Consider the following 26,373-nt stretch of genomic DNA (forward strand, 5'->3'; position numbering starts at 1 on the left):
ATAGAATAAATAAAAATATTGGGATGGCCGGTAAATGAACTCAGATTATCCGTTACAGATCAAATTTAGCGTCGTAACCACTACAACTACATAAACCATTTAGGTAATAATAGTTAATTGGATTATACATTTCTAACTTAAGACTTCTAAACGGCTTAACCGATTTTGATCACTAAACATGAGTTTGAAACGTATTGACAAGTAGTATCTGATGCATCTGAGTTGAAGTATGAAAACTAAAGTTGTTACAGAAATTATTGAGCTTGAACTGTTTTTCCCCATAGGAAATAGATTTGATCATACTTATGAAGCGTATAACTTAAAATTTCTAATTTTCCCGGATATGAGGTAAACAACGTTAGATTAGCCTAGAGTCCTTCTACAAACGCTCAGTTATTGGCGCAATTCGTAGGTTGAAATTTTGAGTAATTGTCGAAAAACCAAAATTTTCAAAGTTTAGTTTTTCAATTTTTTGGCTATACTGAGCCGTGTGTACGTCTGAGCTTGATCGCTTAGGCAACGTTTGAAAACCTAACTCAACCCTATTGATGTGGTTTATTTGCGATTTTCCTGTCTCTCCTTGAACCTAAGATATATACGCCCAAAAAATTTGCCATTTTGTATCTACCTAGCCCTATAGCTGGCTTACGGGTAGTCAGAAGTCAAAAATTACACCGGTTCTGAATCGGCCCTCACACCCTCTTGAAACACAGAAAAACAATTCAGATCGGTGTAACTTTTCCACATACATACATACATACATACATACATACATACATACATACATACATATGTACATATCCACAAATATTTTCCCCTTTTTAAATAAAAATTGAGTTCTAATTCTGAGCTCGCTAACTTTTAAACGGTATAACCGATTTTCAAAATTAAACATGCGTTGGAAAGGTCATGATCTATGCTATCAGAAGCCATAAAGGCCGAACTTAAGTTTTTGAAATTTTTGGGAGTTTTGGGGACGAGAACGAAAAACAGACCCTAAATAGGAAAAGCCGTAAAATCCACAGCCTTGGACCAAAATGAAGAAGTAATATATGGATCTAGGAGTCTTTTCCTAAACTTTAAGATGGGATTTGGCTCAATTTTCAATTCAGTCAGGTTTAGAAAATCGAAAATTTCGTGTATATAATATATAGTGTCGCATGTAGGGGTTGTGCGCCACTGGCGAGAACTGTCGTTCTCTGGTAATTTTCAAAATTAGATGTGCGTTGGAAAGGTAATGATCAGTACTAGCAGAAGCCGCAAAGGTCGAACTAATATTTTTGAAATTTTTGGTAGTTTTGAGAACGAGAACCTTGGTCGCAATCTCTCCCAAATGATCTAGAACTTACGACACCAGTGATAAGACAATCCGAGTTCATATCCCAGCCATCCTAATAATTATGTAATTATGGCCGGCAAATGAACTCGGATTGCCCAATCAAACTAGCATCGTAACCACTACAGGTACATAAACCATGATTGATTAATAACATTGATTTTTTCGATATAAACTAAATTTCGATAACCAATAAATCGAAAACTATTAATTTTATCAAAAAAATATAAAACATTTTTTGCTTACAATTAATGTTTTTACCAACATTTGCGGTCAAAATATAATAAAAAATTTCCACCCTCGAGACGGGGTGGCAACCACCCCATGGTAAAAGCGTCTTTCGGAATCATACAGATTTTGATCCTTAGACTCTCCACTACTTATTCTCAAATTTTCAAGCAAATCGATCCATTCTGTAAAAATTGCGAAGTGAAAAGTTTCAGTTCCTGGACTAATTATACTTTTGGAGCTCTATAACTTCTGAACGGCTGAACTGATGTTGATCACTAAATATGAGTTTAAAACGTATTGACAAGTATTATCTGATGCATCCAAGATCAAGTATGATAACTGAACGTATTACAGGAATTATTGAGCTTGAAAAACGGTTTTTCCCATAAGAAATAGATTTGATTATACTTATGAAGCCTATAACTAAAAAATTCGAATTTTCCCAGATATGAGATATACACCGTTAGACGCGTCCTGAGTCCTCCTACAAACGCTCAGTTATTGGCGCAATTCGTAGGTTGAAATTTTGAGTAATTGTCGAAAAACCAAAATTTTCAAAGTTTAGTTTTTCAATTTTTTGGCTATACTGAGCCGTGTGTACGTCTGAGCTTGATCGCTTAGGCAACGTTTGAAAACCTAACTCAACCCTATTGATGTGGTTTATTTGCGATTTTCCTGTCTCTCCTTGAACCTAAGATATATACGCCCAAAAAATTTGCCATTTTGTATCTACCTAGCCCTATAGCTGGCTTACGGGTAGTCAGAAGTCAAAAATTACACCGGTTCTGAATCGGCCCTCACACCCTCTTGAAACACAGAAAAACAATTCAGATCGGTGTAACTTTTCCACATACATACATACATACATACATACATACATACATACATACATACATATGTACATATCCACAAATATTTTCCCCTTTTTAAATAAAAATTGAGTTCTAATTCTGAGCTCGCTAACTTTTAAACGGTATAACCGATTTTCAAAATTAAACATGCGTTGGAAAGGTCATGATCTATGCTATCAGAAGCCATAAAGGCCGAACTTAAGTTTTTGAAATTTTTGGGAGTTTTGGGGACGAGAACGAAAAACAGACCCTAAATAGGAAAAGCCGTAAAATCCACAGCCTTGGACCAAAATGAAGAAGTAATATATGGATCTAGGAGTCTTTTCCTAAACTTTAAGATGGGATTTGGCTCAATTTTCAATTCAGTCAGGTTTAGAAAATCGAAAATTTCGTGTATATAATATATAGTGTCGCATGTAGGGGTTGTGCGCCACTGGCGAGAACTGTCGTTCTCTGGTAATTTTCAAAATTAGATGTGCGTTGGAAAGGTAATGATCAGTACTAGCAGAAGCCGCAAAGGTCGAACTAATATTTTTGAAATTTTTGGTAGTTTTGAGAACGAGAACCTTGGTCGCAATCTCTCCCAAATGATCTAGAACTTACGACACCAGTGATAAGACAATCCGAGTTCATATCCCAGCCATCCTAATAATTATGTAATTATGGCCGGCAAATGAACTCGGATTGCCCAATCAAACTAGCATCGTAACCACTACAGGTACATAAACCATGATTGATTAATAACATTGATTTTTTCGATATAAACTAAATTTCGATAACCAATAAATCGAAAACTATTAATTTTATCAAAAAAATATAAAACATTTTTTGCTTACAATTAATGTTTTTACCAACATTTGCGGTCAAAATATAATAAAAAATTTCCACCCTCGAGACGGGGTGGCAACCACCCCATGGTAAAAGCGTCTTTCGGAATCATACAGATTTTGATCCTTAGACTCTCCACTACTTATTCTCAAATTTTCAAGCAAATCGATCCATTCTGTAAAAATTGCGAAGTGAAAAGTTTCAGTTCCTGGACTAATTATACTTTTGGAGCTCTATAACTTCTGAACGGCTGAACTGATGTTGATCACTAAATATGAGTTTAAAACGTATTGACAAGTATTATCTGATGCATCCAAGATCAAGTATGATAACTGAACGTATTACAGGAATTATTGAGCTTGAAAAACGGTTTTTCCCATAAGAAATAGATTTGATTATACTTATGAAGCCTATAACTAAAAAATTCGAATTTTCCCAGATATGAGATATACACCGTTAGACGCGTCCTGAGTCCTCCTACAAACGCTCAGTTATTGGCGCAATTCGTAGGTTGAAATTTTGAGTAATTGTCGAAAAACCAAAATTTTCAACGTTTAATTTTTCAGTTTTTCGGCTATGGTGAGCAGTGTGTATGTCTCAGGTTGATCGCTTAAGCACCGTTTGAAATCTTAACTCATCCCTATTAATTTGGTGTATTTGCGGTTTTCCTGTCTCTCCTTGAACCCAAGATATATACGCCCAAAAAATATGCTATTTTGTATCTATCTAGTCCTCTAGCTGGCTTACCGGTAGTCAGAAGTCAAAAATTAGACCGGTTCTGAATCGGCCCTCACACCCTCTTGAAACACAGAAAAAAAAATTCAGATCGGTGTAACTTTTCCACACACATACATACATACATACATACATACATACATACATACATACATACATACATATCCACAAACATTTTCCCTTTTTTAAATAAAAATTGAGTCATACTTCTGAGCTCGATAACTTTTGAATGGTATAACCGATTTTCAAAATTAAACATGCGTTGGAAAGGTAATGATCTGTGCTATCAGAAGCCGCAAAGGTCGGGCTTAAGTTTTTGAAATTTTTGGGAGTTTTGGGGACGAGAACGAAAAACAGACTCTAAATGGGAAGGGCCGTAAAATCCACACCCTTGGACCAAAATGGAGATATGACATATGGATGGACGAGTCTTTTCCTATTCTTTAAGATGGGATGTGGCCCAATTTTCAATTCAGTCAGGTTTAGAAAATCGAAAATTTCGTGTATATATAGTGTCGCTTGTAGGGGTGTTGTGCGCCACTGGTGAGAACTGCCGTTCTCTGTGGATATTGTGAGGCCGTTCCTGTATGAAAAAATTAATCACTGCTTTTGGCTCCGGAAAATATTTTCTTAGGTTTTTTGGATCATTCTAAACAAAAAAGGTCTCTCGTGTATATAATATATAGTGTCGCATGTAGGGGTTGTGCGCCATTGGCGAGAACTGTCGTTCTCTGGTAATTTTCAAAATTAGATGTGCGTTGGAAAGGTAATGATCAGTACTAGCAGAAGCCGCAAAGGTCGAACTAATATTTTTGAAATTTTTGGTAGTTTTGAGAACGAGAACCTTGGTCGCAATCTCTCCCAAATGATCTAGAACTTACGACACCAGTGATAAGACAATCCGAGTTCATATCCCAGCCATCCTAATAATTATGTAATTATGGCCGGCAAATGAACTCGGATTGCCCAATCAAACTAGCATCGTAACCACTACAGGTACATAAACCATGATTGATTAATAACATTGATTTTTTCGATATAAACTAAATTTCGATAACCAATAAATCGAAAACTATTAATTTTATCAAAAAAATATAAAACATTTTTTGCTTACAATTAATGTTTTTACCAACATTTGCGGTCAAAATATAATAAAAAATTTCCACCCTCGAGACGGGGTGGCAACCACCCCATGGTAAAAGCGTCTTTCGGAATCATACAGATTTTGATCCTTAGACTCTCCACTACTTATTCTCAAATTTTCAAGCAAATCGATCCATTCTGTAAAAATTGCGAAGTGAAAAGTTTCAGTTCCTGGACTAATTATACTTTTGGAGCTCTATAACTTCTGAACGGCTGAACTGATGTTGATCACTAAATATGAGTTTAAAACGTATTGACAAGTATTATCTGATGCATCCAAGATCAAGTATGATAACTGAACGTATTACAGGAATTATTGAGCTTGAAAAACGGTTTTTCCCATAAGAAATAGATTTGATTATACTTATGAAGCCTATAACTAAAAAATTCGAATTTTCCCAGATATGAGATATACACCGTTAGACGCGTCCTGAGTCCTCCTACAAACGCTCAGTTATTGGCGCAATTCGTAGGTTGAAATTTTGAGTAATTGTCGAAAAACCAAAATTTTCAACGTTTAATTTTTCAGTTTTTCGGCTATGGTGAGCAGTGTGTATGTCTCAGGTTGATCGCTTAAGCACCGTTTGAAATCTTAACTCATCCCTATTAATTTGGTGTATTTGCGGTTTTCCTGTCTCTCCTTGAACCCAAGATATATACGCCCAAAAAATATGCTATTTTGTATCTATCTAGTCCTCTAGCTGGCTTACCGGTAGTCAGAAGTCAAAAATTAGACCGGTTCTGAATCGGCCCTCACACCCTCTTGAAACACAGAAAAAAAAATTCAGATCGGTGTAACTTTTCCACACACATACATACATACATACATACATACATACATACATACATACATACATACATACATATCCACAAACATTTTCCCTTTTTTAAATAAAAATTGAGTCATACTTCTGAGCTCGATAACTTTTGAATGGTATAACCGATTTTCAAAATTAAACATGCGTTGGAAAGGTAATGATCTGTGCTATCAGAAGCCGCAAAGGTCGGGCTTAAGTTTTTGAAATTTTTGGGAGTTTTGGGGACGAGAACGAAAAACAGACTCTAAATGGGAAGGGCCGTAAAATCCACACCCTTGGACCAAAATGGAGATATGACATATGGATGGACGAGTCTTTTCCTATTCTTTAAGATGGGATGTGGCCCAATTTTCAATTCAGTCAGGTTTAGAAAATCGAAAATTTCGTGTATATATAGTGTCGCTTGTAGGGGTGTTGTGCGCCACTGGTGAGAACTGCCGTTCTCTGTGGATATTGTGAGGCCGTTCCTGTATGAAAAAATTAATCACTGCTTTTGGCTCCGGAAAATATTTTCTTAGGTTTTTTGGATCATTCTAAACAAAAAAGGTCTCTTCTCATTTTTCTCTAAAGTTGATAGTTTTCGAGTTAAAAGTAGTGTAAAACTGAAAAATGCGAAAATACGCATTTTCTAGGCTTGAAAATTCATAATGTACATTGCAACTTTTTAGGTTGCTAACTGCCTAAATTGAAGTTTAAATACTTAATTTTAAGATTCTGGTGAGAAATATGGCCTTGTTTTAATATAGGCCGTTGTTTTTTAATTATTTATTATAATGAGAATGGGAGCGGCGGCTTAATATACGAGGAGACGCGAATAATTAACAATTAATAAACAACGCTCTGTATTAAAATAGGCCTCCATTTTTTACCAGAATATTAAAACTGAATATTTAATCTTCAATTTAGGCACTTGTCAACCTCAAAAATGATAACTTACTTATATAAGTTTCCAAGCCTCGAAAATACAAATTTTCGCCTATTTTAGAATTAAATCTATTTTAGAGGTTCAGTCGAAGGATCAAAAAGCAAATAGCCAAAGAAATTTCCTTAGAAGCTTATAATATATCTTAAAAACTACCGTCAAAAAATTTTTTGTGCAATTCGAAGTTGGCAGAAAAAAGTTGCACCTCTTTGAAAATGCGAAAATACGCGTTTTTTGTAAAAAGAGCACTTTTTAAACAACCGTAGCTTGAAAAATTGTGAAGCACGAAAAAAACTTTACAAAACAAAATTGTAGACGTTTTTTAGATCTTTCGACTAGTTACTCCCTAAGTATTGCTGCGTTACTTAAAAGCTCTTTTATAGCTGTTTGAATATGGTCATTTTTGCTAAATGATTTTTACCAAAATGGCGCCTTGACGTTTGACAAGAGTTGAAAAAATTCAAGTTAAAAGTAAGACATCAGTAGATAAAGTATGACGTTTTCAAAATCATTTTCTGTGAAGAGGTACCCTTGAAAATAATTCTTCAAAAAGTGTTAAAATTGTTATTTTTTGGTTTTTTTAAGGCTCACAAAATAACCGCCTGGGCTCAAAAAAATCTGAAAAAATTCAGAGAGCCTTTTTCTTGTAGGACAACAACATACTAAAATTTGGGGGAAATCGGTAGACCTCCTCCCAAAATTTTCGAAAACGTAAAAATATTGCTCACTAATATATGCTTTTAATGACTTATTTGCTCTGACAGCGCTGATACATACATATCTTGAAAGATTAGCAACGAACTATATACTGTCTGTGTGCGCACGTGCCCGGTATTATAAAATTTCACTCTCGATCGTAAAGAAGTATAACTTCAAAAAGAAGACAAGCTGAAGTATGACTACTCTAGAGGTGTGCCTTGCTAGATATTGTATGTATACAAAACTTTAGCAAGAATATTGAGAAATATACTAAATAGCTATACGGAAAGAATTATACATGAGTATTAGGTCGGCTTTAGAAAGGAAAGGAGATACAGACAATTTTTAGGAAGGTAAAGTTCCTCTGCATGTTTTGTTTGTGGATTTCAGACAAGCGAGTTATAGAGTCGATAGATTCAAAATGTATCGAGAAATGGAACATTTGGGTATACCAAAAAAATTGATCAGGCTAGCAAAAATAACACTTAACAACTCTATCTGTGATTGCTTGGCACGTTCACATTTCGGATCAATTTACGGTTGGAGAAGGCTTGAGATGGGGAGATCCTTTATCCACCACATTATTCAAATTAGTGTTAAAAACTCTAATCAGAAAAAACTACACGAAGGTGGAAGAAACAGTCATGAAAAATGAGCACCAGTGCTGGGCATTTGCTGATAGTCTGGATCCCGCGTATGAAAAAAAAGTTTATTAATAGCAAGCTGAAACTTTGTTAATAGCTTAAGGGTGTCTAGTCGGACAAACTTTGATATATGGGAACACTGCAACAGGGGAAGTTTTAATTGTGGAACAGGTTAAAAATTTGGAACGGTCAGACCACGAAAACGGCACTTATATTTTGTCCGACAGAACAGACTTAAACTCTCCGAACAGAGATTAAACTCTCATGTAAAAATCAGAGTGCTATTTATCACCAAATGGGCGTTTTAATGAGTAGAACATGTAGAACATGTCAAATGATAGGAATTATGACAAGTGATAAATAGCAGTCTGATTTTTGCATGAGAGTTTAATCTCTGTTCGAAGAGTTTAAATCTGTTCTGTCGGACAAAATAAATGTGCCGTTTTCGTGGTATGACCGTTCAAAATTTTTAAGCTGTTCCACAATTAAAACTGCCCCTGTTCCAGGGTTCCCATATATCAAAGTTTATCTGACTAGACACCCTTACGCTATTAACAAATTTTAAGCTTGCTATTAATCAACTTTTTTTTCATACGCGGGATCCAGATCTATAAGGATCCTAACAGGAAACGCAAAAAAATTAAGAATAATTTTGAAGAAAATTATTGAAAAAGCACAGATATTCGGATTGTAGCTAAATGAAGACAAAACTGAATACAATGAGATTATGGGAGGGAAAGAAGGAAAAAAAAAGAAGACTTAAGTGTGAGGTCTGTAGAGGTGTTAAAAGCTATAGTTTTAAAAGGATTGACAGCTTTGAATACCTGGGTGTAATATTTGATGAAAGTGGAAAAGAGAAACGGGAGCCCGATGCAAGAATAGCCAAAATAGCTACTAAATAATGTTAAAACAAACGGTTCTGGCTACTACCAGAGGCGTACGACGTGTGATCGTGAATGATTGACCCTTCCCAAATTCTACGCCACTGGCGGAGTTTCTATTTTAGTGCAATTTTTTGATTCTCCAATACTTTCTATGTAAATAACATACTCTTCATTCGTAACGATATAGCCATTAGTTTTCGAGATATTTGAAGCTAAAACGAAGGAGCATAATATATTAATCAAAATAAGTGTGCCTTTTCATTTTTAACTTCATATATCTCGACAACTAATGACTTTATCCTTACGAATGAAGAGGATATTATTTGCATAGAAAGTATTGGAGAAGCTAAAAATTATGCTAAAATAGCAGTTACATCAGTGGAGTAGAATTTGGGAAGGGTCAACCATTCACTTTCCCTTGTTGTATGTTGTATACCCCTTGTTGTATGGTATTAAACACAAACGATTATTTAACATAGTTTAGTAGGTTGTACAGTACCTACACTTTCTGCAAAGTACTATAAGGATATGTTAAATAGTTTTATAGTACCGGGCACACATACTTCTTAAAGTTTTAAATAAAGAATAAATTATTAAAAAAAAGAATACTTTAAAATAATTTGACATATCAATGTGATACTTGGCAGAAAGTGTAGGCACTGTACACCCTACTAAATTATGTTAAATAATCGTTTCTGGCTACGACCAGAGGCGAACGACAGGGTAAATGGAATGGTTGACCCTTCCCAAATTCTACGCCACTGATTAAACTGATATTTAGCATAATTTTTAGATTCTTTAACACTTTCTGTGCAAATAATATACCCTTCATTTGTAACGATCAAGTCATTAGTTTCCGAGATATTTGAAATGAAATGAAATGAATAAAATTGAAAAGGCACACTCATTTTGATTAATGTATTATGCTCCTTCGTTTTTAGCTTCAAATATCTCGAAAACTAATGGCTTAATCGTTACGAATAAAGAGTATGTTTTTTACATATAAAGTATTGGACAATCAAGAAATTGCACAAAAATAGCAATTTCGGCAATGGCGAAGAATTTGGGAAGGGTCAACCATTCACGTTCCCCAGTCGTACGCCTCTGGTAGTAGCCAGAAACGTTTGTTTAACATTATTTAGTAGGGTGTACAATACCAGCGCCACTCACCAAATTTCGTGTTGTTGTCCCATGCCTGTCAGGAAATATTCAAAAATAAATAAAATAAAAGTTTAAATTTGACACCCTGTATTTCGCTTTTTATCAACTTTTGTACTAAGGTAAGATAACTTAAATCAACCTATTTTAACCTCAGGAATCTAAGGTTAAGCTATGGCTTATTCTTAAGTTTGAGTTTTGTTTAATTGTAATATAAACCATTTTCTAAAAACCTGGGAACATATTCAACGCTCATTAAGTTAAGGTCTTCATACGAAGGTCGTTAATTACATCGATATTTCATAATAATTTCTTCGATGTTTTATGGTTTTATATATCATGATGACTAATTTGTTAATTAAATACAGGTTTATTAAAAGCCAGAAGTCCCCTCCAATACAATTTTTAATACACTTATTTCCGAGCAGTGCTTCTGCACTAACCCTTTCAATACAATTTAGCAAATTTCCGCAAAAGGAAATTAAATTATCCTATATCCCTCTTTACTTTAGGTAGCTTTGATGTTACTTTTTGGAAGCAACGTCCTGCAGGATAAATTAATTGAAAATCGGAGTAAAGTGTTTGCTTCTCAAGAATACACAATTAATTTTTGTTTTTTAATTAATTGGAAAGTTAACAAAAAATGAAATTAATATTTTAGCCATTATGTAAGATTTTAAAGAAGAAGTAATTTTCTAGATGGACTTGTGACACCTAGAACAATAGAAACAAAGGTATTGATTCAACGTATGCCCTACTAGCAAAATAGTCGTAAAATATCGTAAAATTTTATAGAAAAAAATAGTCTTGATCTTAAGGATACATTTTGAAGAGTTGGTAACAGGTCAACAACTGTCAAGTTAGTGAAAACTACTAACTTGATGATTTGTTCAATTTTTACCAATTTAATGACAGCTTAGTAATGTAATCAGGATTAGGAACATTGCAAATACATCCACCGATGAAGAACATATGTTCTTGTGTAATTGTTAGTGTGTAATCATTTACGTTTGAATACATAACGACACCTAATAAAAATAAATAATCCTTTTCTAACTGATCTTTATTTGTTTCAGAATAACAAAAATCTACACTGAAAATCTATTTGTGTAAGTATCTACTTACTACTTAGTCTTAATTCTCAACATTTGTTTCACTAGATATATTTATTACTACTATATACTGCAAAATTAACTACCAAGTATTTATTTATATTCAATTATTACATCCAAAGCACTTATAATCCTTTCTAAAGTTAAGTTTAATATAGTATCTAGCCAGTATGGTACACTCTCATAAAAAATGTAGCAAGCAGCTGTATTCTACTGTTATTGTTTGGTTTTATTATCTCTACGGCCGTGTCTGTTTAAGAGAAAAATCCAAAGAAGAATCTTTGGACCTTATCACGACCCCAATAGCAACCAATACCGAATGAGAACAAATTCTAAAGTCAAGCAGATATATAGGGTGAGCGACATAGTCCAAGAAATTAAATCTCAGCATCTAAGATGGGCTGGCCATGTCCATAGATTCCCTTATAACCGCCTTGTCAAACTGATCTAGGAGGAAGCCCCCACAGGAAGGAGGCCCTTAGGACGCCCACGAATGTGATAGAGAGACAATATATTATGGTCAGATCTAAGAACAATGGGGCTACCCACTGACCCAACTATCATGGACAACCGTTCAAGATGAAAGCGAGTTGTGCAGTCAGCCAAGGCCCACCGCGGGTTGTAGTTCTACCAGAAGAAGAAGAAGAAGTGTCTAACACACTCCAGGTTATCCTTAAACAGACACTTCTTCTTCATGACTCAGAATGGAACGGCTCATCCGTATGTAGTCCACAAAGAATTTGTGCTCACAGATACACCTATATAGACGGAGAGGCAGCGCTGAAAATTCTTTTTGAATTTACTAAAGCTAAATTTTTCACAGTTGATTACTGTGATTGTGTAGAGAAACCTACTGCGGTCAATCAAGCGAAACGTAGAACAGGGGTTACTGAGAGGGTATCAAAGTTGCTTTCCTACGAAGATAATTAAATCCATTTACTAAGGCTGAAAATCAGTACACACATTCTAAATTGAATATAAATAAAATTATTATAGTTGGTCAGCTGTATGACGGGACAGAGCCGGTCGGTCGGCCCCAATGAATGCACAGGGATATTCACTATATTTTGACCCCCTTGTAAACTGCTTTATTTACAGAATTAGAAAAAATGTAGAATACAAAATTTATTCGATTTTTTTGACATATCGTACTAGTGACGTCATTCATCTGGGCGTGATGACGTAATCGACTATTTTGTTAAATGAGAATAGGGGTCGTGTGCTAGGTCATTTGAAAGGTTATTCCATTATCTATACAGTACTATAAACATTAAGATCATTTTTTTATACAAGGTGTCCAAAAGAAATTTTTGATTTATTAATTAAACAATTAATTTAATTAAAAAGTGTTTCTGGACACTCTGTATAATTAATCATGTTGTTGTTTATATTACTGAATAGGCAATTGAATACCCTTTCAAACGAGCTAGCAACCGACCCCTATTCCTATTTAAAAAATAGTCGATTACGTCATCAAACCTAAATGGATGCGCAAAAAGAGCCGAATAGCTGCTCAAAATGAAAAGGAATCAGCTCAAAATCACAACAGGTTTCCTAACTGGACACTTTCCAGTAAACGGACACCTACACACGATAGGACTATATAATGGAGATCTCAGTTGCATTCTATGCAATAAAGAGACCGAGACAGTCATATACTGCGTAACCGCAAGAGACAAGCAGTATATGGAGACTGCAGACCAAGTCCGAAAGTATATGGCACTAGCTTAAACTGAAGAGCACTTTCTATATTAGATCGGTTGTCATGAGAACAAATGGAAGAAAGTACAATAAACCAAAAGGATGCAGTGTGACCGGGGATCACGCACGGACGACTTCCAGAAAAAAAAGTAAACAGTTATTCAAAAATTCATTCAAAATAATGCAATATTCTTTTAACGAATAGTATCTAAAAATAAAACCTCTAAATTCAAGTGTGTAATAATTCGGGACCCCGTGTATTGTATAATAATTTTGCTAATCAAGATCTTTCCATTAAAGCTTATTTAGCAACATTTTTAATTAAACAAGATAATTTACTTAATGCAAAAGCCATTATCTCCACAGAATAATAAAAACAAGCTATTTTTGCCATAAAAGCACTTTAAAGCACAGCATCATCGTGTTTTTCCGTTTTCGCGCAACACCAAAAGTTGCCGGTCCGGCTTCTAAAAAATATTATCTTCATTAGCAGCCCAGTAGAAGTAAATGGCAATAAAAGTCACTAATAACTAATTTTTACGAGGTTTCGGTTTTAAATGCAAAAGCGTAATCGTAAGAAAAAGGAAGGGAGAACATTATAGTTAAGGAGCTATACAGAAAGTTACGTTGGAAACAAAATACAAAGTAATATTGTTTTCAACCATTTTAACTTACAATGCGAAAATCCTGAATTATCTATATCTATCTATCCATCCGTCAACACAACTCCTCCGTTTTAAGAACAGATAGAATGACAAGAAAAGTGTCGCATAAAAGCTTATAACCCAAAGATGGTATTAAAGGTGCGAAATTTGACGCGAAATAGAACCTAAATTGACAATTTTTTGTTGTATTTTTACAATTTATAACACAGCATTTGCGAAATCCCATTTTCTTCAATGACAGACCGTATGAAATATGTCCATATGACAATTTCAATTGACAATATGAATTATTTAAGAAAGTAACCTTGCAACTTTCTTTCTCCGTTACTCGCGCACGATCGTTTCTCGTATCTCTTCCAAGTACTTGCACACGGCGAATATGTGATTTCAATATTTGTATACAAATAGTGTATCCCACGGGTTCTCAATCTCTGGTACATGTACCACTGGTGGTATATATCATTATGTACGGTACTACATAAAATACAAAAACACATCCAAAATCCAGCACATTTGTAGTTAATTAGATTACCTAACTTGATAGATCTTTCAGTGAGGTGGTACCAAAAAGAATTTTGTGATACATGACTCAAAAAGGTTGAGAGCCACTGGTTTATCCTTTTCAGTCTACTTATGTAAACATTCTTATTAGGCAAATAAAATGTAATGTAATCTAAATGTAATAGAAATTGCACAAGTAATGGAAATAAAATACCTTTGAATTACATTGTCAAGCTATGGAGACCTGGACAAAAAAATGAGAAATCAAGTACAAAATGCAAATAGATTGGCAAGATGTCTCAATAACAGTCAATGGCGAGACAGATATATTAGTACTGTAACGGTGCCAAAGTTATTTGGAATTTCGATCCAGTCTACATTTGTAACACTTTCGTTACATCCTATATGTTATATTCGTTGGGACCGCGTTTTGTGTGGAATTGGATCTGTGAGTTCTTTTCGTTCCCACAGTGATTGAGTCGATAAATTATTATTTCCTCACATGATGTGTATTCTGTCGATCGTACGGTTCTCAGGATTTTTAGCGGTGAATATGATCATCCGATATTGTTTTGTTTATCTTTGGCTAGGTATCAAAAGGATTTAATGACTTTTTGAGACAGAAAGACTGGGAAATTTTTATGTTAGAGCTAAAATGTCATAAATAAGGTCTCCAAGTGCCGATAAGTGGTTGTGTTAGTCCACTGAGCTAGACGTGCAGAATTACTGACGCATATCAGAACGGGCCTTAGCTGCGAATACGTCCAAGTAAGCATTTTTTGATGGGAAAAGTAGGTGGAACGAAATATTGAGATCTGCTTGTTTGTTTTTTTTTGTGATTGGTCGAGCATTAGTGTAACATGAAAAGGGGTATAGAATTTGACGTGATGTTGATATGTCATATTAGAGGATGTTACACAATGAAGGACATGGGCTCAGTAGCTCAGAATCGGAAGAGATGTGGGGTGGATTTTTAAGGGATGTTGTTAGTATACACTTATTAGCGTAGAAATAAATATAATAAGAAAATCAAAGTAAGGATGTCAAATAAAAAAATAAAATATTGTGAGTCACTGGTTACCTTATGGGAACCAAAAATATACAAAAAATAGAAATACTAAAAGAAAGATAGCTAAAACAAAAACATAGTCAAATAAAACATATGTAAAATACTTTTATATGAAAACAAATATGGTGTGAAAACAAATAAATCGTGACTTAACTTATCTACTCTATATACAGGGTGGGGCATTAGTGTGACAAAGTCCAATTACTCGTTTGTCGTGAGAGATACGAAAAAAAGTTATTTAGGTAAAAGTTGGGGCACACATAGTACCATAATTTAAAAATATTTTCAAATATACAGGGTCGTCCGTATTGACAGGGTGACACAAACTTATGTTTTTTTTAATGGAACACCCTGTATATTTTTACATTTTTGGATTCTCCTCGATGTTTCCTTTCTTAAAATATATGGTTTTGTAATATTATACGAGGTAATTTAAAAGTTAATTACATTGTTTTGTTAATTTCGTAGCAAAATCTACACCCTGTAGAATTTTAGTGATTTGACATCAAATTTTTATTTTATGTTCAAACGATTTTTAATATAGTCTACTATTGTTAAACATTAACAGTATAGCGAAATGTTTAATTTTAGTATACAGGGTGGGTCGAAACTCGGAATAAGTATTTTCTGAGTTTTCTTAAATGGAACACCCTGTATTTAAGTATTGTAATGAAATGATATTTTATGGTACTTTTTTATTTCTTAAGCATTCCCTATACCTAAGTGCTTTAATTTGTAAGTTATTCGTGATTCTTTAAGCCAAACATTAATTGTAAGAAAAATTACGTGAAATTTTATTAGGTGGCTGTGAAAATATTTAATCAGAAATAATTTTTGGAAAAGAAAATACATCATAATCTAGTCTGATCCTTAATTTATTACTATTGAATGAAATATCCAAATAAATTCGTGGTTAAGTTTGTTGGTGCGCAAAATATTAATAAAAACATACAATATCCTACCTCGTCGGCTATGACACAATCAATTTCCTTAAAAATTTGACATTATACTATTTTTATAGATCCAGTTGCTTTGTTACCATTACTAATATGTATTTTTCTTATGAGAAACTGACTAATAAGATTTTGGTGCTAGTGGAATATAACAAAAATGTGCTACTAGCAATAAGAATTTTTCATTAGAAATTCCCTGATAGACGACAACTAAGAAGAGAAACGTTTAAAAATATACTAGAACGGTTTCAACGGACTGATCACTTAGATTATGATAAATCTGCTCGAATAAAAACTATTGTAAGTGAAGAAAACAGCAATTATATGTAATCCTTAGTGTCACTGAGGATCTGCATATTAGTACAATCGTTCTTACAATCTAAGTATCTAGTCTGTTGAAACCGTTTTAGTATACTTTCAAAAGTTTCTCTTTTTGGTTGTCGTCTATCAGGGAACTGCTGATGATAAATTTTTATTGCTAGTAGCTCATTTTTTTTATACTCTCCTAGCACAAAGCCATTTTAATCCGTTCGTCATTAGAAAAAGTAATATTAGTAATGGTATCAAATCAACTGAAACTATATAAATAGTATAATGTCAAATGTTTAAGCAAATTTTGTGTCATAGCCAACTAGGCAGAATTTTGTATGTTTGATTCATATTTTAAGCACCAACAACCTTAACTACGAATGTATTTGGATATCTCATCCAATCTTAATAAATTAAGAATCAGGCTAGATTATTATGTATTTTTTTTTTCGAAAAATTACTTTTGTTTGGATATTTTCACGGCTACCTAATAAAATTTTACGTAATTTTTGTTGCAATTAATGTTTGCTTAAAGAATGACGAATAACTTACAAATTAAAGCTCTTAGGTATAGGGAATGCTTAAGAAATAAAAAAGTACCATAAAATATAATTTCATTACAATACTAAAATACCGGGTGTTCCATTTAAGAAAACTCAGAAAATACTCATTCCGAGTTTCGACCCACCCTGTATACTAAAATTAAACATTTCGCTATACTATTAATGATTAACAGTAGTAGACTATATTAAAAATCGTTTGAACATAAAATAAAAATTTGATGTCAAATCACTAAAATTCTACAGGGTGTAGATTTTGCTACGAAATTAACAAAAAAAACGTAATTAACTTTTAAACTACCTCGTATAATATTACAAAACCATATATTTTAAGAAAGGAAACATCGAGTAGAATCCAAAAATGTAAAAATATGCAGGGTGTTCCATTAAAAAAAACATAAATTTGTGTCACCCTGTCAATACGGACGACCCTGTATATTTGAAAATATTTTTAAATTATGCTACTATGTGTGGCCCAACTTTTACCTAAATAACTTTTTTTCGTATCTCTTACGACAAACGAGTAATTGGACTTTGTCACACTAATACCCCACCCTGTATACTCAGCCAATTCTTTATTGTTCTTACGATACAAGAGAGAAGGAAAAGAGAAATAATACATTTGTATTTTGAAAATCAAACCTTTTTTGTTAGAACAAAAAGTGAATTTATGAATCTGTGATCTCATGGTGTTACAAATTGAGATCGAGATTACCAAACAAAAAAAATAAAAGAAAAGTTCTACATAACAAAAAATTATACCTTGTGTTACAATCATTGTCCTGATTCTTTTTGGTGGTTGTTAAGTCCAAGGCGCGATTTCACTTCACTTTAAAGTCACTTTATAAATGATTGATACAGCAACAGTAATTAATTGATGAAACCATAGTTCACAGAAAAATTTTTATAGAAAAATTCAGCATTGTATGCATTCTGCCTTCTCAAAAACAAATTAGTTCTACTCGAACAAAAATTATTAAAAGTGATTGTTTTATAGTCCATTAAACGGAATAAAAAAATATAAGAATGGAAGCAAACTTCATGCTTTAACTAGGGTGTTGAATCTAGTAACACAAAACGAAAATTTCCTCTGCATATTTCCTGGATCTGACTGCATGTAAAAAAACTGATACCAAAAGTGGTAAACAATATCGACAATTGCCTAACAACAGCTAAAATTGCCGGAGTTCACGTACTCTGTCCGCCATGTGTGCCGAGCTGAGCCAAACTCTCAGAGCTTTAGCCAGCCGGCCGGAGAAACTTGTAACTACACTTCACTGGAAACTAACTGCAACTCAAAACTAAACTTCACTTGATGACGGCTATATCGGAACTGAACTTGAAGACGGACCTAACAGAACTAAACTTGAAGACGGCCCAGATGGAACTGACTTCTCTCCTCAGACTCTAACCAAAACACCCTATCCAAAATCATCACACGATGTTTCCCATCGACAATCCAACGACCAATTATAGATTCAAAACAATCAATCAATTAAATCTTTGCCAATAAGAAGTTACAATTTACGCTTCAAGTTGAACCCTCTGGCGTATACCAAAACAGCTCGACCAATCACAAAAAAAAAACAAGCAGATCCCAATATTTCGTTCCACCTACTTTTCCCATCAAAAATGCTTACTTGGACGTATTCACAGCTAAGGCCCGTTCTCATATGCGTCATCAATTCTGCACGTGTAGCTCAGTGGACTAACACAATCACTTATCGGCACTTGGAGACCTTATTTATGACGACATTTCAGCTCTAACCTAAATATTTCCCAGTCTTTCTGTCTCAAAAAGTCATTAAATCCTTTTGATAGCTAGCCGAAGATAAACAAAACAATATCGGATGATCCAATTCACCGCTAAAAATCCTGAGAACCGTACGATCGACAGAGTACACATCATGTGAGGAAATAAGAATTTATCGACTCAATCACTGTGGGAACGAAAAGAACTCTCAGATCCAATTCCACGCAAAACGCGGTCCCAACGAATATGACGTATAGGGTGTAACGAAAATGTCACAAATGTAGACTGGATCAAAATTCCAAATAACTTTGGTACCGTTACAATACTGAGATGAAGGCAAGAATGAATAAATCCAGTGTAAGATCAATAATGACATATGCATCAGAAATAAAACCCGATACAGCCACAACACAAGGTAACGACAGAGATAAGAGTACTGAGAAGAATTACAGGAAATACGCTTAGAGGTCGAAAAAGAAGTGAAGATATTAGAAGACAATGTGACGTACAGTGTTTAAATTAATGGACACTAAATAGAAAAAAAGAATGGAATAACCACATAAGCAGAATGGGGAAGACACTTTGTGATCAAAATAGCAAAACATTAATCAGCAATCGGTAGAAGAGGTATCGGCCGACAGCGCGAAAGATGCAGTGACTACCTTCCATAGAGGTATCTATCCGCCAATTAACAAGCAGAATTGCTTATAAAGAGGAAGAAGAAGAATAAATAAAATATACTATACGCCCCTGTATATTGATACAAACAAAATTGTACTCCACGGGGAAGTGCGGCTTACTTAATAAAGATTTTCGATTTCATTTCTTTATATTATATATCATTTTCAATCAGCAAAACCAAGCTCCCGGATTAAAAGAAAACGGGAATATTATATTCAATAATTCAGGAAAGGGCGTGGATAACTTCCTAAAGTCTTACTTAATGTGGTGCTTGGGGTGAAAAATTAACATCAAGTCTGGTGACTTAGGAGTGGGCCAGCTGTTACTAATATCGTATTAGGTACACTCCCTTGCCATTTGTACTGCCGGAGTTTTCCAACATAGGCGTAGATTAACTTGATGAGGGTCTCACCAGTGTTCAGAGAAATACAGTTTTAGTTTGTGTGCGCCAGTTGTTGCAATGTTTTCAAAATTATGTACGGTGCTTTAATTACCTCCGGTGCAGAACAAGAGCAGAGAACGAGATGTTTCAGCTGGAATGTTTGGGATAGTTACAAGATGAGGGAGCATGTAAATTGGTCACTTAATGCTAACTTAGTCAATAAAGTCTTACAGAATTCTTAACTAGGATTGTACTACAAAATAAATATTAAACAGGGGTTGGTATTCAAAATTGTACAAATAAGGATCACCTGTAATACTATTTATTCATACGCAAAAGGGGCCGTTAATAACCAGCACATTGTTATAAAACGTAATCACAAAATTAACTAATTGAAGTTATTTTCTAAAACAAAACTCAAACTTAAGGACATAAAAATATACAAAAATATTAACTACTCGGTAGGACCTGAAAAACAATTATTCTTTATTCACTTCTGTTTGTACTTTTATTTCGAGTCCCTCACTTTTACGTCTTTAAGGTCTTTCTCCACTTTAATAATCCACCTCGCTTTGAGTCTACCTCCTCTTTTGATACATTAGCTTTCTGCTTCTACAAATACATGGACAACTTACCTAAAAAACCTCTATCAAACAGCTAATCACGAAGAACTGGAAACACCAGGATTAGAATCGGATGATTAAACAGAAATTGAAGAGAAAGATATAAAGAACGCTTTAAAAAAGATGAAAACTCGAAAAGCTCCTGGGAAAAAGGGAATAGCCAATGAACTTTTAAAATACGGAAGAGATAGACTTCAAAAAGAACTGAATATTCTTATAAGTAAAATAATAAATATATGTATTTAGAATTCCAGTAGAATGGAGAACCACTCAAATGAAAGGAAATAACCACGTTACTTAAAAAAGGTGATAGGGCAGACCCCAGTAACTATAGAGGGATAAATTTACTGAACATTATACTGAAAATCACATCAAAAATACTGATAGAGAAAATAATGGCCTGCATAAATACATCGGATGAAAAACAAGGATTTAGAGGTGGAAGATCATGTAACGATGCAGTTTTTGTGATAAGGCAAATAGCGGAGAAATCATTAGAATATAACAATCCAGCCTTTTTCTGTTTCATAGACCTAGAGAAAGCGTTTGATAGAATCCAATTAAAAGATTTGATACATACACCTCCTATATGACTATATGAGAGAAATTTACCACTGGATATCATAAATGTGATACAAAACATATATGTAAGAAATAAAATAGAAATGAAAGTCAATGGAATAATGACAGAACCCATAGAAACAAACACAGGAAAGAGGCAAGGAGATTCAGTCAGCACTCTACTGTTTAACTGTTTAACATAATGTTGGATGCAATAAGAATAAAAGTCAAGAAAAGAAGAGGGTACAAAATAGGCGATAGAGAGATGAAAATACTCTGTTACGCCGATGACACCGTGTTAGTAGCAGAGTGCGAAGACGACCTACAAAGATTACGGCACGAATTCAACAATAACGCAAAATAGCCAAAAAACAAAAAGCTTAGTAATAGCCAAAGGACCTGTAAGATGCAAATTGAAGTTAGACAATCAAATTATACGGCAAGTTATGACTTCCAAATACCTGGGAATTAATCTATCAGCCGACAACAATATTGAAGAAGAGGTAAAATACCAAATAATTAAAGCCAGTAAAACGGCCGGATGCCCAAACGACACAATTTGGAAAAACATACACCTAAGATTGGAAACAAAGGTCCGAATATATAAGTCAGTTACTACTTACACGGCCTAAAGACCAGAGCCTTACAAGCAAAACACAAAGACATCTGGAGACCAACGAAATGAAGATCTTAAGAAGTATTGCTGGAAAAGGACTACAAGATAGGGTAAGAAGTGAGGAAGTCAGACGCATATGTGGGGTAGACAATATAAATACCTGTGTAAAGAACAGAAAAGAAGAGTGAAATGAACACATAAGCAGGATGTCTGAAACAAGGATTGTAAGAATAGCCAGGGACAAGTCACCGCTAGGCAGAAGAAGTATAGGTCGCCCAAGGAAAAGATGGAATGACAACTTAGGGGCAGAATGAAAGGCACCGTTGAAGAAAAACAGGCAGTACTGCCTATATAAAAGAAGAAGAAAAAAAGAAGCTTTTTTCTTGTAACTAGTTTAGATATTCTGTTCGCTGCCATTTTTTCTACATGTCTCAATCATTTGATTCTTTATGACTTGATGAACCTGGTGGTAGTTGGTTCTCTGTAAAAAGCCGTGAATTCGTTGTTGATTCTTCTCCCTCACCGGTCTTCTATCCTCCTTTCACCTATTATCGTCTTAATATTTTCCTCTTCCCATCTTTCCAGAGTAGATTTCCTATTCCTTCTTATTTACCTTATGTCCTTGCTTCGCAGGCGTATGCTACTATATAATTAATTACTGTTTTATATATTCGGAGTTTGCCTTGTCTAGAAATGTATTTTATGATTTTTGCATATGTAAATTTTGATTTCCTTTTGCCATTCTGGCATCGACCTCCCACTTCTCTTTTCCATTTTCACCGAATATTACACCCTGGTGTTCAAAATTGTCCACCCTTTTAAAACTATAGTTTTCATCACTTTCAGAGGTCGTACTAAAGCCTTCTTCTTTTTTCTTGTGTCTCTCTCATGCTCATATTTAGTTTTGTCTTCATTTATATCCAATTCAAATTTATGTGCGTCTTCAATAATTTTATTCACCACTCTGCTTAATTCTTTCACTGTTCTTGCTGAGGTTGTTAGGTTATGAGTAAATGTGCAATGGTGCTCATTTTTCAAATTTGTTGCTTTCAGCTTCATGCTGCATTTTCTGATTACAGTTTTCAACACTAAGTTGAATAATGTAGTGGATAAAGTAAGGATCTCCCTATATCAAACCTTTTGCCACCGTCCCAGGTAGTTTCACAGGTCAAGTTATTTAGTGTCATTTTGAGTATTCTGGTTTTTTGAATAATGCTATAGGTCAGGACAATCTGCAAACGACATGTTAATAAATAGCGATCATAAGATATATCATATTATACATATCATGAGATATCAAGAAGAAAAAAACTGTGGATACCATTGAAAAAGTCATGGATTACTTAATAATTACCTATTTAAAAAGTTATAATCGGCCAGAATCAAGCTGTAGCCACATTTTTAACATGCAATAATAGACTAAATTAATAGTCTCTTAGTATGTACCACAAGTAGCTATTTTCCATCTTAGTCTGTACCATAGACACGCATGAGCATATTAGATGTGGGTGAGTTATTTTTTGAAATTTAATTACAGCTATATGTAAAGGTAACGATGTTATCTTTGAAGTTGGCAACAAATGAAAAATTCTGAAATTGATAATGGATTAATTCGTATAATTTTAATAGAAGTATGGCCGGCTTACTGTAGCCCAGTCTGCCCTGAGGCTCGTCAAAAGATGATGTTAGTAATTAATTAATCGAAGTCAGTTATGGGAAAACTGTTCTCAGAATATGTCTACTCAGTCTTATCTTGAATGAGAGACCTTTAGAATATACATGTAAAATAAGAAGCTGTAGAGGGGATGTTGGATCCAGATGTGGTCTAGAGTTGGAAACCTTCTTCTTATTACGCCATTTCCTTTCGACGGTTGTCGATGATTCAAATGGCAATTGTAGGTATTAAAACTGCCGCACAAAAAATTTCTGCAGTGCAGCGGTCAAGCCATCTTCTCAGGTCTTTCAGCTACGAGTTATGGCATCTTACTACTGATCCTGGAAACCTTACATTGGATTTATCTGTCTATGGTGAAGCAAATGTTGATGTATGCTATTATAGTCTGGCAAGTTTGAGCCAGGCTGCTTTCAACCAAGACCCAGCTATCTACCTCTAGTGGTTTTCGAGTATAGATGTTAGCTTTGAAAATTGCAGCCATGTAAGAGTGATCCTTTACATAACATTGTGGAGCTTAAAATTATGACGGCCTGCCGGCTTATTGACTTTCACTGGAAACGACTGGTCGAAGAAGTATTTTAGTCGAAATTAGCGACGCTCATTAATAATTGAATAATAAAAGTGATGGATGAGTCCAGGTTAAAGTTAAGTTAATCCCTCGATCCCCATGTCATACGTAAATATGTTAACACAATTTAAGTCTGGAAAAAAAAAGATCTGGAGAGAGCATTAGTTGGCTGGACTATTATTTTTTTCTCAGATAGGCAGGCAGCATTGTCCATAAAAGGACGAGGACTTGGATCAAAGCTAGTTCTGGACTAAACGAGGGATCTATCTGGTGTTGAGTTTTTTTTTTTTATTATTTATTAAATTAACAATGCACCTAATCTTAAGACTAACCAGCATTTTACATTTAACTTAATCTACTACTGTACTGTCCTAGGTATTCCCAACGGTTCACCTTAGAAATTAATAATTATTGTTGCACACATCACTGTTGTGGCTAGGTTCACTGTCCGAATTTAAACTGACACTGACATTTTTATAGATTTATCACTATCACACAAGTTCAAAAGGTTTGGTGCGTTTGAGCCTGCGGACTAGGTTTTGATTATCTAAAAGTTCTAACACTTCCCTGTTTGTATGGTTGTGGAGTCGTTTTTCGTGACCCTTGGCAATCTTCTTTATTTCTTCTTTGATTGTTGCTATACGAAGTTCCCGATGTAGGTCTTTGTTGCGGATATACCATGGAGCGTTGACTATGTTTCTTAGTATTCGGTTTTGGACTCTTTGAAGGCAAGCATAGTTACTCTCACTAGTACAGCCCCATAACTGTAGACCATAGGACCATACTGGTTGGAGCATTTGTTTGTAAACTAATACTTTGTTTTTGATTGTAAGTTGTGAGCTTCTACCTAATAACCAATATAACTTCTTGTACTTCAGTTTTAGTTCTTCGGTTTTCTTTCTGATATGTTCCTGCCACTTTAATTTGCTATCCAAATGTAGCCCTAGATATTTAACTGTTTTCTTGTACGGAACGATTTTATTGTTTATTCTAACTGGGTGACTATTTATTCTTTTGTAGGTGAAATCGATATGGGCAGATTTCCCTTCATTGATTTTTATGCGCCATTTATTATTCCAGGTGTTTATTTTGTTTACTGCATTTTGCAGGTGTCTAGTTGTTTCTTCGAATGTTTCACCGACTGCTAGTATTGCAGTGTCGTCTGCAAATGTTGCCAGTTTAATATTTTCTGTAACAGGTATGTCACAAGTATATAATAAATATAGTATGGGTCCCAGAACACTGCCCTGTGGGATTCCTGCTTTAATTGGCCGTAACTCTGAATATTCGCCTTCCTGTTTAACTCTAAAAGTTCTATCTTCCAAATATGATTGTATTAGATGTACAAATTGGATGGGAAGATATCTTTTTAATTTTAGTAACAAGCCTTTGTGCCACACTTTGTCAAATGCTTTTGCTATGTCTAGAAAAATAGCTGAGCATATTTTATTCTCCTCCAGAGATCTCTCTATAATATCTGTTATTCGATGAATTTGGTCTATTGTTGAATGTTTATTGCGAAATCCAAATTGGTGGGAAGGAACAATTTCCCTGTGGTCGAGTATAGGTTGCATTCGTGCTAGCAATATCCTCTCAAATAGTTTGGATAAAATTGGTAGCAGAGATATTGGTCTGTATGATTCTACCTTGTTGGTTGGTTTGCCTGGTTTGGGAATCATGATTAATTCAGATGTTTTCCACGTTATTGGTACATATTGCAACCTGAATACTGCATTTATAAGGTTTGTGACTTTTACGATGGCCTTTCTAGGTAATTGTTGTAGTATTTCTCCTGTTATTAAGTCAAATCCTGGAGCCTTTTTGGGATTGATATTGTTTTTGATTACGTTGGTAACCTCTTTAGGAGTAGTAGGCTTTATTATGTCTTGATCAGTATTGTTCAAATCAATTTCAGTGCTTTGATCATCTTCGTTTTCGGCTTGATGATTATTTCCCATTTCGTTATTTTGGAATACATTTTCCAAGTATAAAGCGAAAAGATTTGCTTTTTGTTTTCCATCTCTTGCCCATGTTCCATTTTCTTTTCTAATCGGCGGAATCTGTTGCGTTGGTCTATTTATTCTTTTTGTACATTTCCACAACGAGTAGTCAGTGGTTTGGTCATCTGTCAGATCATTTAGGTATTGGTTTACTGATTCATTTTTAATTAAATCTATTTCCCTTCTTAACTGTTGGGTGAGGTTGTTTAATATATTTTTATTTTCTGCAGTTCTGCTTTTTTGCCATGTCTTCCTGGCTTTTCTTTTTCTTTGCACCAGTTCTCGAATTTCTTTGGGATAATTTTGTCCTTTGGTTTTTCTTATAATTTGTTTCGTATTATTCCAAGCTGCTTGTTGTATATTTATGGTTAGTGTCTCTGTTTCTTCATCAAGTT

The 26,373-nt window shown here is 34.4% G+C and overlaps 1 protein-coding gene across 1 annotated transcript in view; it reads left to right on the top strand.

Moving 5' to 3' along the window:
• Nucleotides 1-26,373, top strand: part of LOC114339971 (uncharacterized) — a 1,137,809-nt gene that overhangs the window by 392,752 nt on the left and 718,684 nt on the right. Inside the window, exon 4 of the mRNA XM_050651968.1 lies at nt 11,326-11,358. The gene's annotated coding sequence lies outside the window, so the exon portion shown is untranslated. The remainder of the gene's footprint in view (nt 1-11,325; nt 11,359-26,373) is intronic.

This window comes from Diabrotica virgifera, chromosome 5 (genome assembly GCF_917563875.1).
Source record: "Diabrotica virgifera virgifera chromosome 5, PGI_DIABVI_V3a".
Taxonomy (NCBI): Eukaryota; Metazoa; Arthropoda; class Insecta; order Coleoptera; family Chrysomelidae; genus Diabrotica; species Diabrotica virgifera.